Here is a 16012-nt window from a genome sequence, read left to right on the forward strand (position 1 = left end):
AGTGTTTTGATTATAGACGAGTTGAACTTGTACTTGTATAAGTTGACGAGTAAGATGTATATAGTTATCGTGGTGGTTGTTGTTAACACTTTTTTTAGGGTCTACTTTCTGGTACTCGTGGTATGCCTGACTTGATGTACTATGTGACAGCCCCACCTTCCCCTAAGGCGAACCAGAGGGGTTAGCGGACTGCCTGCCCAACTCTCGCCAGAACTAACGGTACAGTTTACGTCAATCTATAACGTTCCGGAACATACCATTGCGCGCAAACAAGCCAAAATTACAAAATAAGAAAAACGTAAATCGAAGCCGAAATGAATAGTAAAATGCCCGCCAGAATCCGGCCAGAACCTGGCCGGATTTTCGGCCGGATACTGGGCCGAGAGCAAAACCCCAAAATTTTTTTATTTTTTTTCCCTCCATCACAATCCGGCCGGCAATCCGGCCAAGATCCGGCCGGATTGTCTGGCCGGATACCCGGCCGAGAGCAACTGGCCGGATACCATTTTTCCCCAGGCAATCCGGCCTGCAATCCGGCCAGTTTCTGGCCGGATTCCTGGCCGGATTCGCCACTGTTCATCCTCGGCAAAAATTTTCCTTTTCCGTTTGAAAGTCGTGTCATTCCGAAATCAATCCAAACACCAACCAAACATATATATACATTGGAAATCAACATTTACAAGCCAAACGGCCTACCAAAGTATCCATTTAGTTCATACATATCCAAATAACCAATTACACACCAAACATTGGTGGAATCAAAGTACTTAGGGTTTTCACCCTCAAGGAGCTATTCAAAAATACATATATATGAGCTCAACTTGCATTCAACTATCATAACCTTTCCAAAAGTGTTCATTCGCCTGTAAGGAAAACAAATAACACGGAATGAGCTAAAGCCCAGTGGTATACCACCCAATAAGCAATCAAAGTCATATAAGAATGAACTTTCATTTAAAGTGCTCAAATAAGCAATGAAGCAAAATGGTAAAAGGATACGGTCGGCTCTCAAGAGCCCATGTCCACGCTTGAAATCTTGATCCAACCACATTGACCCTCCGTCAATGTTAAAAGCACCAAACCGTAGACCACACTTTACTTCCACTTCCTTCCACCCAACATACCCCAACCGGGCCCGCACTCCATTTCAGTAGTTTTGGTAATACTCGAGTTTACCGGAACCAAGGGTCTCATTACCACAAGGTTCCCCAGTACAGTCCCCGTGGCATGATAATTTTCACGACCAAGCCCTCGCTGGCTCGATCCAATTAACTACCATACGGGGTTGAGCTCATAAATGCAGTAAAGCCATTGGATACTCGTCCAATGACACCAAATCAGTTTCCATGAATGGAATACAGTATCTCATATATCCAGTGCCGTATTTCAGTAAAACACAATCAATAGCCATGAATAAAATCACAAGAGGTGAGGGAGATCAAGTACACCCTCACCTCAATCATTTCCAATAACCAAGTAAGCCTCCAAGGCATCATATACACATAGCACAAAGCCACATTATAACAAGTAAGTGAGTAGTATACTCACAAAGCAAGTAAGTGGTATTTCATGTACCACGATCACCAAGCTGTCGTGCACTACCGTCACGCCCTAGAATCACGCAACAAATGCAATGAGACTCGATAACGAGTCATATAGCAATGCTAAACACAACCCCAATAGGGTTTCATATGCATAAATGAGCATAATAGCAAACCAGAAATTAGAAAATGGCCTTAGTCTTGGCCCCAAATAGAAAACTGTTTTACACTCATTATGCGGTAATGGCGTCAAATTCTCTACGGTTATCGGATGGGGGTGTAAGACCCACCGTTTCGAAGCTATGAAACAGGGCTACAACAAAGTAGAAGGCCACTCAATCCAGTTCCTAGCTTAACTAGGTCGAAAATGCCAAATACTATCCCAGAATTCCCAAAACAGGTTTGCAAAACGCAGAAAACTGTAATCGGTATATCTCAGTCCATACAAGTCCAAATGCCGAAATTCCAAAGGCATATGTTAACTAAGACATTCAGCTACATTTCATCAGAAGACACCAACTTCAAAATCCAAACCAATTCCAGTCAAAATGGCCAATTACTATCACAGTTTTCGCATTCTGCCCAAAGCAGAACAGCTACAGTAATTTCGTCATAACTCATTCTACATTAGTCCAAATGACCTGAAATTTTACAAGCATCTCAATCACGTCAATACCTACAACTTTCATGTTTTGAGCAAAGTCTAATTCGGCCTCTAACCCAGTGATCTAAAACCGGACAGAATTGGGGGTTCAAGAACCCTAACTTTTCAAATTTCACACCAAATCCAAAATTGATTGCATTTAACCACATTTCACATCCACTAGAGCCATTTCCAACCATTACAATTCATCATACAAGCCCCCAACATCAAGATCATATTAAACCAGAAAAATCATCATAAAATGGAAAACTTCACCAAAACAAACCAAATCAAGAAACAAATCACATATTACTTCTCTCATGCCTCCATTAAGCACAAAATAAGCATCATTTGAGGTAGTAGGTGTTTCAAGCTTCACTTACCAAGAACCAAGAGAGAGGATGATGTGGAGCACCTTAGTCTTTCAAACAAAGTTCACCAAACAACTTACTAACACTAGAAGGAAAGTTTTTATGGAGTGAAATCTTGTTTATGGCCTTGCTTGAGATGATTTGCTAGTAGAAACTTGAAGATTGAAGAAGTTCTCCTTCTTGCAAGAGTGAGAGAGAGAGCCGGCCAAAGGGCAAGAAAAATGAGGAAATTTGGTGAATTTTGAGATATTTAACCTTTGGGTCAAAAGGTAAATAGTTATTCTTAAAAGGTATCCAATAAGAAAGTGACATGTGTCACTCTATTAAATGCAATCTTATCATTCTTTTCTCTCTCACATCAATCACTTCATATACTCTACTTATCTCTTAACACCCGATAAATTATACACAGTATCCAAAACTTAACCTTATTGGCCGAATTTTCCCGAACTTTTCGCACTAGTGGGTCCCACGTCCACTATTTATCCTTAATTTTCTAAAAACTCTCCAATACTAGAAAAATCATCTTAAAACTATAATTGCTCATAAAATCCTCTCAGAAAATATTTCTACGCCAGAAAATGCAAAAACATGCAATTAAGGGGGAATAAACCCTAGGAAAAATATTAGGGTTTTACGGGCTCTCACACACTAGGTTGTGCAACTTTTGAAGATGTAATCATTCAGATAGAATTTTCTTTTGGCGTGAATCTATTTTCTAGTTTTATGAGTGAGTGAGTCCCGGCGAGAATTGGGCAGGCAACCCGCCGAACCCTGGGGAACATCCTAGGGGGAGGTAGGGCCGTCACACAAACTCCTTGGGTTCTTGCTCTAGCTTGAATGGAAGAGAGGGGTGGCTGGTTAGGGGCTGTTTTAAGGAGTTCTCACATGAAAAATATAGGGTTTCCTATTGGGTTTTGAAGGTATAAACATCTCTCACCAAAACTCTTGCTTTCTTGTTTCATTTCTTGGTTTTGAAACTTGTAGCTTCCTTATTGTTACTGTTGCTTGAATTTGGTTGGTTGAAGTGGGCTCTATGAACTCCCACCTTGGTTAAATGAGAGCTACCATGATGTTTATGTGTGTGTTAGTGTGTTTGTGATGAGTTTTAATGGAAGAAACTAGAAGAGGAAAAGAAAGAGAGAAAATCATGAGAGGCAAGATGGCTGAAATTCTGTCCATTGTTGCTCTATTTTCATTTCAAATTTTTGGTACTTATTTTCCTGTAAAATTGATGGTTATATGTGGTATATTGTGTGTACAAAGTGTTGTCCAAAAATCATTTGATTTAGTTGGGCAAAACTTGAATTTTCGAAATTGAAAGAAACTTGGAAATGGTAATCTGGGCTGCCAAACTGTGCTTCTTTGATTGAACATATTTCTTTGTACAAAAGTCAAAATCGAATACCGTTTGCGGAATTTGAAACTAAACATCCATAGCTTTCTAACGGTATAAAAATCACTTGCTAGGTCAATCTGAGTGAACTACAGTGAATTGGTAAAGTCGGCTGTTTTGTTCTGTTCTGTCTACCTATTCCATTCGAATGGACATGAGAAGCTGAAACTTGTGGCATGAATTTGAACTACTTTTGATCTGATTTTGAAAATGTTTTCTTCTGATGAAATGAAGTATTTTGAACCTAGTTTCCAACGCCACCAACCATTTATAGTTTAAACTTGTATTGAGTGAGATATGGCCTAATTTTGAAAGTGTGACAAAGCTAGAAAACTGAAAAGTTTTTCCTTCTTGTTGGCCGACTGGTAGTATTAAATCCTCAAATCTCCACTTAGTCGTATCGGCACGACTTACGAGAAACTTTCAACACGCACGCGATAAAGTGAAATTTAAGAAAAATTCATGCGATACTAGTATAATTAAATAACACTAGAGCAAATAATTATAAAAATGACTAAATTAAGAATAAAAACATGAGTCCTCACATTGCTGAAATCCTGTTTTGCTTATTTCGTGAGTTTTGGTTGTTGTTCTTGCAAACCTTGGATACCACAACATAATTTGGTGAAGTTCTTGAGCTTCTTGAACAAGATTCTTGAAGTTATTGGACCACCAAGACTTCTTTTGAAAGTTCTTGAAACGATAAATCAAGAACTAGGGTTTTCTTGAAAGCTTGCATAGCCTTGCATCCGTTTCTTGATCTTGTTGGTGTAACCCGAATTTGTGTTCCTTTAAGAGTCGAAATCTTGAACAAAAGCACAAGGAAAGAAACAAAAAAAAGACAAAAAAAATGAAACAAAGAAAAGAGGAAAAAAGAGAGGAAGGAATAGGCTCAAGGAAATTAGGTTTCCAAATCTTGGTTTCCAAATCTTGAGTTTCCAATTCTTGGTTGGTTTCCAAATCTTGATTGGCTTCCAAGACCCCAACCGACCTAGACTGCCCCAAAAAGAACCCAAATCAGTTTCCTAAACCGCCACAAAGACCTTATCCAAATCGTTCTTGGATTCTTGAGTTTCCAAAATTGGTTGAGCTAGTTGTTGCAAACCGATTTGGATGAAATTCGAGGACTGATTCTTACATTGTTTGAACACCCTAAAAGCACCATTTACCCTCCAAAATACTGACCAGAACTCGGCAAAAATAGCAGCTCAAAATTCCAGTTTTCGGGTAGAAGTCTTTCTAGGATTCCAAATTTCAGCTTTTGAGTTTTGCGTCGCGTCTAGTGTCAATCATCTTAGGGTTGTTTTCCTACATTATTTGAGTCATAAAACAGCGTCTCAAGTGTGTCATAAACCTAAATTTGTTCCAGTTTTACCCTTGCTTCATTCTTGTTTAGTTCGAGATTGATCGTTGACATTGAAGCTTCTTGGAGGAAATTTTCTGATTTCTTCAAGAGAAGCAAACAAAGGCCAATAAGAGTTATTTGTGAGATCATTAGAGTGAGTAATTTTTGAGTGATACATGAGTGTTGAGTGTAAACACGTAAGGGAGCGTGAAAGGAAATATATCTTTGTTTCTTTGCTAACTCCTTTTGCAAGTTACCTTAGCATGGATTGATGTGTGCATGGATGGTGAGACCAAGTGAGAGTTCGAAGTGTCCAAGATCAACAAGGGGTCCATAGGAACATAGAAGGCTTGGATGTGGCTAATCAAGTTGCCTACACATTGATCCAAGTCGATGAGGCAATGATTGAGGGCCACGCATGTCCTTAAAAGGCTGGGCCGAATGTTACCATTGTTAGCCATATGAGTTGTTAGTTGGTTTTGATCATCATCAAGTCATTAGTTGTTAGCTGGCTTGTTAGTCGTGTTTGAATTAATAGTTTATTAGTTATTGGAGTCAAATAATCGGCCCATTCATGTTCAAGAGTGGATCGAGTTCCTTTTCTAGTTTAGGTAGATGGGCCGCCAATCCTTGACCAAAACAGATTAGGTTCATAGGTTTCTAACCTATAAAATGGCTTCTCTTGTACGAGCAAAGGATTAGACTTCATTGATAGTAAAATTTTAGTTTTGTTTCTCTTCAAATTCGAGAGTTACTTCCTTAATTGCTTGGCAATGGTTTTTGAGCAATCTCACGTATTGTTCTTGATTGTTCATCCGGTCTATCTACTTGAGTAACCACCTCAATTGGACTCGCCGTTCGATGGTGATGACCCCACGGATGGTGATGACCAAGTGAGAGTTCGAAGTGTCCAAGATCAACAAGGAGTCCATAGGAACATTGAAGGCTTGGATGTGGCTAATCAAGTTGTCTGCACATTGATCCAAGCCCATGAGGTAATGATTGAGGGCCACGCGTGTCCTTAAAAGGCTGGGCTGAAAGTTTGCATTGTTAGTTGTATGAGTTGTTAGTTGGTTTTGATCATCATCAAGTCATTAGTTGTTAGTTGGCTTGTTAGTTGTGTTTTAATTAATAGTTTATTAGTTATTGGAGTCAAATAATCGGCCCATTCATGTTCAAGAGTAGATCGAGTTCCTTTCTAGTTTAGGTAGATGGGTCACCAATCCTTGGCCACCAATCCTTGACCAAAATGGATTAGGCTCATAGGTTTCTAACCTATAAAAAGGCTCTTGTTGTATGAGCAAAGGATTAGACACTTTTGATAATAAAATTTCAGTTTGTTCTCTTACAATTTCGAGAGTACAATCCTACTTGCTTGGCAAGGGTTTTTTTGAGCAATCTCGCGTGACGTCCTTGGTTGTTCATCCGGCTTATCTACTTGAGTAATCATCTCAATTTGAGTCGTACATTCTACCACCTTCTACCAAGTTGCGTCGTCCCTCTTGGTCCTAGGTCCGCACAATCCATATGGTTGAGTATCCCATCTAGATCCTTGGGCATTCGTGCTACGTGTCTCGGAATGAGTTGACCGAGGAGCGTATCAGTTGGCTTCAGAGCTGGTTGAGGTATCAATTTGTTATATCCATTTTTCTTGTTATCTAGTTCATTCTAAGGTTTCGTGTTGTTTTTCCGCTGCCTTGTTGTTTGTTGCATCGTTAGTTTCTTTTTCGTTGGTATCAAATCTGTCCAAAAGTTGAAAATCTGTTTGCGGTTGTGTCTTGCCGTGAGTTTTCAATTTCTATCCATCTTGTGTTCAATTGTTGTGTCTTGAAATCTGACCGTGATTTGTGTTATAGCTTGGCGAAATTTCTTTACATAGTTGTGTCACAAATCTAGCCGAACTTGCTTAGTGTTGTTGAGTCGTTAATTGTTCTTCGTGCATCCTCAATTTTGTCCGTAGTTTTGGTCCGTTTTGGCATCAAATTATGTCCGTGAATTGTGCTTATCGTTTGGCATAAACAATCTGCCTATAGTAATCATACAAACCCTCCAAAAGAAGTGCCGTTGTTGTCGTGTCTTGCTGCCCAAATCTGTTCAATTGTGTTCTTGAGTTATCCAACTTGTTTACTTGGTTTTTAAATCTGAATTTTGGTGAAACTTGTTGGCAATTTGTGAATTTTGAGATAACCTACAAGAATCTTGAGTTTCTTGAATTTTTTGACCACAATCTTGAAGTTCTTGATAACCTCCTTGAAAGTTCTTGAAGGATCTTGAAGTTCTTGAAGGTGTCTTGTGCGATTGAATTGGCAAAACAGAAAGGAACAAAACAGAAACGAAAAGGAAAGAGAAGAAAGGATCGGTTGGCAAAACAAAACAGTAGAGAAAAAAAAAGGAAGGTAACCAAATTGTGGGAAGGAAATCTCTTATTTGCGAAATACTACTTGGAGTAGAATTTGGAACCTTCTAAAAGTTGTTACAAGAAGGAATGGGGGTTTTCCAAAAGGTTTCCTAAACTAATCAGAGTTACGCAATCCTTCTTGGATAGAATTTGGAAGTTCCTAAAAGTTGTTACAAGAAGAAAAGGTTTTCCAAAAAGTTTCCAAAACTAACTTGTTTCTAAATTCAATTAGGTAACTAAGTGAACATCTTGGATAACTCTCCTTTTTTCCACTTTACCAAGCCCAATCGAATTAGGAAACTAGGGTTTCTTATTTCCTTTTTCCATTCTCGCGTATTCCAAATCTGTTCGCCTTAGGAAATTGCCAAAACCGTACACCATTGTGTCCAAATTGTTTCCAAATTCTGTATTCATTCTTGGTTACTCTTGTGCGAAAGTTTGGTGAACAATTTTTGGATTTTGTGCGGCATTTCTCAATTGCTCAAACTAGCAAAGTAAGGAATTTTGGTAAGATTATTTGAGTGCATTTGGAGTGATACACAAGAGTAGAGTTTACATACGTGAGCCTGTGTGTGAGAGGAAAATTTTTTTCTCTGCTAACCGTTTTTGCATATCACATAATCATGCCTAATGGAGTTGCATCTTGCTCATACAATCAAGAATTCTTGGAGACTGAGCCTCTCAAAAGGAGGGGTTCCAAGCGAACTACTCCCAAGTATTCTAGTGCCATGCAATCTAGTTCACAACATGAGTTTTGTCACTCCGGGAGGAGATGGAACATTACTGTACCTCGTGTGCGTATGAAAGGTATAAACATGATTGTGATGAGTATGAAAAGGAGCAAAGAAGTTTGCCCTGAGCATCTAAATTGAGGTCAACCTTACGCAAATGAGATTCATCTAAGAAGTGCCTTGACAATCAAGACAAGGAGTTTGAGAATTCTCGAATTGAGTCCAAGCCTCGTGAATCAAAGGATGATTTTCGAAGTTGAACTAAAGCATTGGTTGATTCTATGATGGAAAAAATTAGCCAAGTGCTAGATTCACACTTGGAGCAACTTAATCATGTGTCAACCGGTGCTAATAAAGGAAAATTTCATTCTAGTCCCTCGTTGATTGAAGAGCCACATATGAATGAGTTGCAGCCGAGCCATGAACATGAGCTAGACAATGAAAATCAAACCTCAAGTAAAATGAGTGAACAATGGTCCGAGAAGAATGGAGTGGGAAAAGGCAAGGATAATTTGGCCTTAGTGAAAAGTAAAGAGGAGGAGTTGACCGTGTTTGCCAAAGTTGAAAGTGTGAACATTTGGTTTGCTAACCGGCTAACATGTGTTTTGTTTAGTATCTCTTCTTTTGTGCATATTAAACAAGGTCAAGTAGAGATGATCATGGCATGTTCCATTACGAAGTCACTTGGACACTTTGCGAGTTTCCATGGAGTTTGTCTTCTAGGTGCTAAATCTCTTTGGTATCAATTTATGGAACAATGTCGATGCAAACCTGTCCATACCATTGATGGAAGGAACATCAAAGTGTCAAAGGGAGTTTTCACATTTAAATCTTGTTCCACACCATCTTACTATTTAGCTAATGAAGTTCCATTGCTTTTTTATCCAATTTCTGGTTCGAAACAAGCTGAAACTTATTTCATTTTTGTAGGTAGTAAAGCTGTCTGAAAATTTTCAGCTTTGACTAAAGAGTTGCAACTTGATTTCATGCTTGTTCCAGCTGCATGTTGTGATCTTTCCTGCATATTCCCACATCCAAAAGCTAGTCACCACGATCTCATTCTATCAACTCCAACTTGTGCAAGTTCATGTGATTCGTATGGAGTGAGTCTCACTTCATTACTGCCACTTATGATGGGAGATGCACACAAGTGTGACAATCAAGATCCAAATGTTGTTCTTAGCTCGTTGGTTCATGCTTCTATGGATGTGCAACACGATTGGTTCATTGTTCTATCTCCAGATGGGCAAATTGTGCCAAATCAGCAAAAACTAGGATTGAATTATACCACCTTGCACAACTAGATTTGGGATTTTTCTAGCTTCAATGAGCATCATTATGAAGATCCTTATCTTGTGCATGTGAATGGTAAGCTATTGCATAGTTTTACACCTATGACTACTAACTATGTGATTTATTGTGTAGGTGAAAATATGATAGTCTGGGCTCGAAGGCTCATTAGAGAGTTTTGGATTTCAATCGGGAATTTTCACAAGCCTTACGCAAGCTCTTTCCTACCTTTGCGAATGTCCTTGTCTGAGAGCCTCATGAAGCTGACCAAATGGCATTTAGCTTGGCTCGTGACCCTTTATTTATCTCCAACGTGGTTGGCCTCTACGCATACCGTCGATTTGAGGACAAATCCTTCTCAAGTGGAGGGGACTGATGTGTGCATGGATGGTGATAACCCCACCGATAGTGATGACCAAGTGAGAGTTTGAAGTGTCCAAGATCAACAAGGGGTCCATAGGAACATTGAAGGCTTGGACGTGGCTAATTGCCTACACATTGATCCAAGCCCATGAGGCAATGATTGAGGGCCACACGTGTCCTTAAAAGGCTGGGCCAAATGTTAGCATTGTTAGTCGTATGAGTTGTTAGTTGGTTTTTGTGAGAACCCCGAAAATTTATACAAGCCCTAGTGCATATTTCATTTGCATTTCTTTTAATTCTTTAATAAATTTTAGCATTACTTTCTCTTGTTTGCAAATAAGTACGTAAAAACAAATTTTATGTGAAAAGTAATATAATTTTTCTAAGTTATGAAATTTCTTGGTTTTGTTAGACTAAAGTAATACATCTGGAGTTAGAATAATTTATCGCCTTAACATAAAATTACTTGAATTCCAATAATTAATTCTAATTAGTGAATAATGTTAAGTACTAATAAGAAATTTCACGTTAAGACGAAGTCAATAAATTTTAGATAAACATGATTCAAGTACACTAGACATACTTAGGAGGTAAAAATTTTGATAATTGAAGTCTTGCAAGATTGGTTTATAATCAGGCGTTTAAATCACACTTGGGGATAATTTGTGGGATTAAGTTAGAATTGAGGTTTTAAGTGGAGATTGGGAAGAAAAGTGAAAAGACTAAAATGCCCTATACAATCACAAAACTACCATGCAATCCAAACACATTTTTGGACAACATCATCACTCACCACCCCATTCGGCCAATACAAATTTTTACCATTTCTACACTCAACCCTCTCATGCACTCAACCTCCCTCAAAACCGCAACTCCACTCCACAACTCCATTCTGCTTCGGACCAAGAACAAAAGAGGGAGAGAGAGACTTACCTCGTGAGCATCGAAGAGGAAAGAAAAGAGGAGAAACCGCGAGCTGTAAAAATTTTTCTGTTCTGTCCGCGAGTTGAGGGAAGAAACCAGGGAACCACCGCGTGAGAACAACTGATCCTACACCCTTCCCTCTCCCAGATGTGGCCATTTTCAACTTCAACCAAGCTTCATTTCATCAGTTCCAGCCGCAACTTCACAGCTACCAACCTGCGAACCAAACCTGTGCGTGAAACCGAGAGGAAGGATAGAAAAATAATTTCAGATTCCTTGTGCGTAAGCTTAGCTTGCTACTGAGGTAATTTCTGAGCTAATTTAAGCTAATTAATGATAGATGATAGTGTTTAAGAGGTTGCATGTCGATTCTACGTGTATGGATGATGAATTTAGAAAAGAAGAAATCTGATGTGTGCACATTTGGACTGCCGAGACTGATTAAGAAATGTTGTGCTCAATTTGTCTAATGGTGACAATCTAAGGTTATAAACATGATTAGCTAAGTGAAAACAAGATGTTTAATAGGTTGCATGTGGAATGATTCAATCGGATGATGAAATTTGAAACTTGAGAAAAATCTGGTTGGTAGAATAAATTCTGCCGCGAGCTTGGTCTGAAATGCAGTGGTAATCTGCTTAAATTTGATAATCTGAGCCTGTATTGGGGATTATACGACTAATCACTAGTTGATTTACCTGGCTATGGCTTTGCATGTTAATTTTGTGCATTCGGATGATGAATTAAGGAGCATAAGAAATTCTGTTTTGATGAAATGGAACTACCGTGAGCTTAAATTGGAAATATAGTTCCTAATCTTCTACATTGTGATGATCTGAGTTGATACCTATGTTTATCTAGCTAACAACATGATGTTTGAGGCTTGCATGAGGCTAAGTAGTTTGGCTAACCAAGAAAATAAAATGAAAACAGAAAATTGTTTCATGCATGATCATCCGAGGCTAGTTGATATAATTTCTGGATTTTAGTGATGTTTGCAGTTGGTAACTAAATTCAATTTTGAGCTGGAAATGTTAACTGTCTAGCCAAGTAATTGCATGCTGAACTTGGGAGTTTAATAGCATTTTAGCCGAGGAAATGTTGGATTTATGAACACTGAAGTGCTGGAAATTTTAATGACCGAGAGGTTGAGCAGAAATTCTTTAATTGGTTTCTTGAATTTTCCTTGGAGTATAATGGTTTTGAAATGCATGAAAAATGTGTATTTTAAGCTGTGTAAGTTGTTTAGCTGGGAAACATTTGATATTTTGGAAGATTTAACCAAAAATGGTGAAGTGTGGACCTGGAAAATGTTCAAGCGAGTTGATAGAGGTAGTAAAGGAATTTTCCAGATTTCTTTTGGCGAATTCCAGTTCTAAAACTGCTGTTTCGAGCTGTAAAATATTTTATGCCCATTGATTTCACTTTAAGAAATATTAAGAGGGTTATGCATGTATACCTTGGGATAACAATTTGATTATACTATGGTTAAAATGTTGAGATGGAATTCTTGATAGTTTGGAATAACAATTGCTGGAAAATGTTTAAGTTATCCTTGTTTCTGAACAATAAAAGTTTGGTTGAAATGTTGGCTATATTGTTATAAGAAATAATTGTTGGATGCTAAGGGCTAATGATTGATGAAGCCCTTGGCCGTTTGAATGATTTTATACAAGTGTTAAAGTGTGATGAAATTTAACTGCTGGAATTGCTTTGAGGCCTTATATTTATTGTGATTAAGTTGAAATGTGATATGAGCTTGCCCAAAACCAAGGGCTAATGATTGACGAAGCCCTAGTGATTTTCTATTGAAATGTGATTTTGATTTGCTGGCAAATTTGAACCATAATGTGATTTCGAAATGGGATCGAAATTGTGAAAGTCGTTTCGACCCTGTGAACTCGAGCAATTTTGATCAAGCTAATCAAAAATATTTTTTTTATGCTAGTATTAAACGATAAAATTCAGTAATTAGTATTTTGCCCTAAATTTTGCCAATCGACAATTTTCCTTTAGCTTAAACTAGCCTTGATAGTTATAGAAAATAATTTTTCTAGTTTTTAAAACCCTAAGTCTTGTTTCATTTCCTTTCCTTTCTTTAAGACCCGTCCCTTGCTAGATTTCTAGAGGAAATTTCCAAAATACGAGATTTTAGCGATTTTAACTAAACGTACAGAAAACTTGTTCGGCAAGAAACATTATTTCACGTAAAATTAGTTTTAGTAACACTTTTACAAGAAAAGTAATATTAAAGAAACTTTACAAAGTATTTTACTAGTTTTAATACTACATGGTTTGTTGAATTATTCCAAGAAAATAAACTAGCTATACTATGAATAATTTTTCCTACGTAATCCTAGAACTAGTATAGCCAACTTATAGTTTTAAAATTTGGTATTTTAGGGTTTAGCGAGGACGCAGATTTTGATTCCCAGCTTGATCAGTAACTTCACTCTTGGTGAGTGTCCCTGCTTGTTTTATTCCTACCTGATTTAAGTGCTTTCTTGACTTGATATGTGATAATAGCAAAAATAGTTTCTGATCCATCGAAGTGAGCAGTGTGTACTTTATCGCACTAGCCTTTCGAGTGGTGACTTGCTTGAAACAATTTTTTTTCATGAATCTAAATGTAGTTGCGTCGTTGGGTGAATCCCTCGACTCGTGAATCCAACTGCAGTAACGTCGTTGGGTGAATCCCTCGACTAATTTCCTGAGGGTATACTCAAGTATACTGCTCCCAATTTTCTAAGGGTATATCTCGAGTATACTGCTTCCTTTATCTTGTCGTGCGGGCCTGGAGCTGGGGTATGTCTGGTGGCCGGAGTAAGAAAAATAAGAGAATCTACATGGACCGTAAGTAGTGAGAGTTGACGGAGGGTCAACTATGATAACTTTTGATCAAGCGAGGCAAATGGCTCCTGAGAGCCCATGTATCCTACCTTGTGCTGTTATACGTTTTCCTAGTTGTTTACTTCAGTTGAAATCAATACGTGTTTGTTGTTTTATTTAATTGCATGTTTTGGGGCACCACTGAGTTTTAGCTCACCCCACGTTTATTTGTTTTCCTTGACAGGTTCTGGCGATTGAAAGCCTTAGAACGTGTCCGTGTTTATTTTTGAATATAAGTGAATACTATGACTTCTTTTGTGGGTTGTATTAGTGATGTATGTAATTATCTATCCGGAATTGTACGACTTTATACCTTGGTAGGTAGCACGTGGGACGTTTAAGAGCCGTCGATTGGCTATTTTAAATTACTGCTATCTCTGAAGTAAATGTAGATTTAGTAACTGTCTATTTCGGGAGAATCGTTATGGAATGCATGAGGTCATTCTTCTAAAGGATCTAAGTTAGTGTGCTTGCGTGAGTCCTGGCGAGAGCTGGACAGACGACCCGCCAACCCTCTGGTTCGCCTTAGGGGGAAGTGTGGTCGCCACAGTTTTGATCATCATCGAGTCATTAGTTGTTAGCTGGCTTGTTGGTCATGTTTTAATTAACAGTTTATTAGTTATTGGAATCAAATAATCGGCCCATTCATGTTCAAGTGTGGATAGAGTTCCTTTTCTAGTTTAGGTAGATGTCCTTGACCAAAATGGATTAGGCTCATAGGTTTCTAACCTATAAAAAGGCTCCTCTTGTACGAGCAAAGGATTAGACACTTTTGATAATAAAATTTCAGTTTGTTCTCTTACAATTTCGAGAGTACAATCCTACTTGCTTGGCAAGGGTTTTTTTGAGCAATCTCGCGTGGCGTATGTCGCGCCTCATTTTTTAATAAGAAAAATAAAAGACGAGTTTAGGAAAATGACTTTTGATTCGATTTTTGATTGGAAAATGAACTTTTGATGAAAAACATGGGTCTAAATGGGACTTAAAAATGCGACAATTTGACCTAAAATATAGTTTAAAAAGGGTTTTTTGAATGAAAAATGGAGTCGCCACTTGGTATTGAGTTGAGGTGTACCAAGTCACCTAAAAATGAATTTTAAAGGAAAAAGTAGAAAACCTTTTTTAAACGACTCCAAGTCTACGAAAATCAGAGAAAAAGATTCGGGAGTCACATTTGAAGAAAGGGAAGGCAAGGATAAGAATCCAAGGCACCCTTTCAACCTAGCCAAGGCTAGTTGCGCGATTTAGTCAAAGATTTTCTTATTTTAACCTAAAGATTTATCACATTTGGATGTATTATATGAATGCAAACCCTAAACCTAAGAGGGTATCGGGGGGTCGAAATTTCTTTTCAAAGCTCAATTGGTGCTAATCACATTAATTGTGATGCCCAATGTGGACTCTTTGGAGAGGTTATGAATAATGCAAAAAATATGAGACTCTAAGAAAAGAAAAGGAAAATAAAATAATTATACAAATATACGTGACCTAAAGAAATGCATCATGTCGGGTACGGGGGACTAATGTTCGTGACTCAATTGTTCCCTTTAATAGAGGGAATACAAGCGTGCTAAGGCTAGAAAGCCAAACTCATCCATATCCCATATCCAAGGGGTTACTCCCTATTTAATCAAGCAAATGCACTACCCTAATTCTAATTCTTAAATAGAAATGCAGGTCTAATGTCATGTTTTCATACAAAGGGGTAAGGAATATACATATAAAGGGAAATACGGGATAAGGGCTATACATATAAGGAAAGTGTCATACAACATGGAAAAACCCTAAAAGTGAAAAAACATGCATGAGATGAAGTGATTTTATCACACAATCATGATCTAACGCTCGAGGGGCTCCTAAGGGTCTAGCATTGGACTAGCCCGTGTCTATGAATTCCTACTAGCATTGGACTAGTGGAAAATCTGAACAAAAGGGCCACAACTAGCATTGGACTAGTGTGGTAACATCACACATCGATTACAATTAAATAAATCATGTAAGACCTAATAAAAGCATGTAAACACATAAATCATGTATAACACATAACATATAAGCATGATATCTAGATGCAAGGCCCTAAGAAAGCGGATAACACATAACACATAAGCATGCAAAACATAC

Source organism: Coffea arabica, chromosome 3c, assembly GCF_036785885.1.
Source record: "Coffea arabica cultivar ET-39 chromosome 3c, Coffea Arabica ET-39 HiFi, whole genome shotgun sequence".
In the NCBI taxonomy this organism is placed as follows: Eukaryota; Viridiplantae; Streptophyta; class Magnoliopsida; order Gentianales; family Rubiaceae; genus Coffea; species Coffea arabica.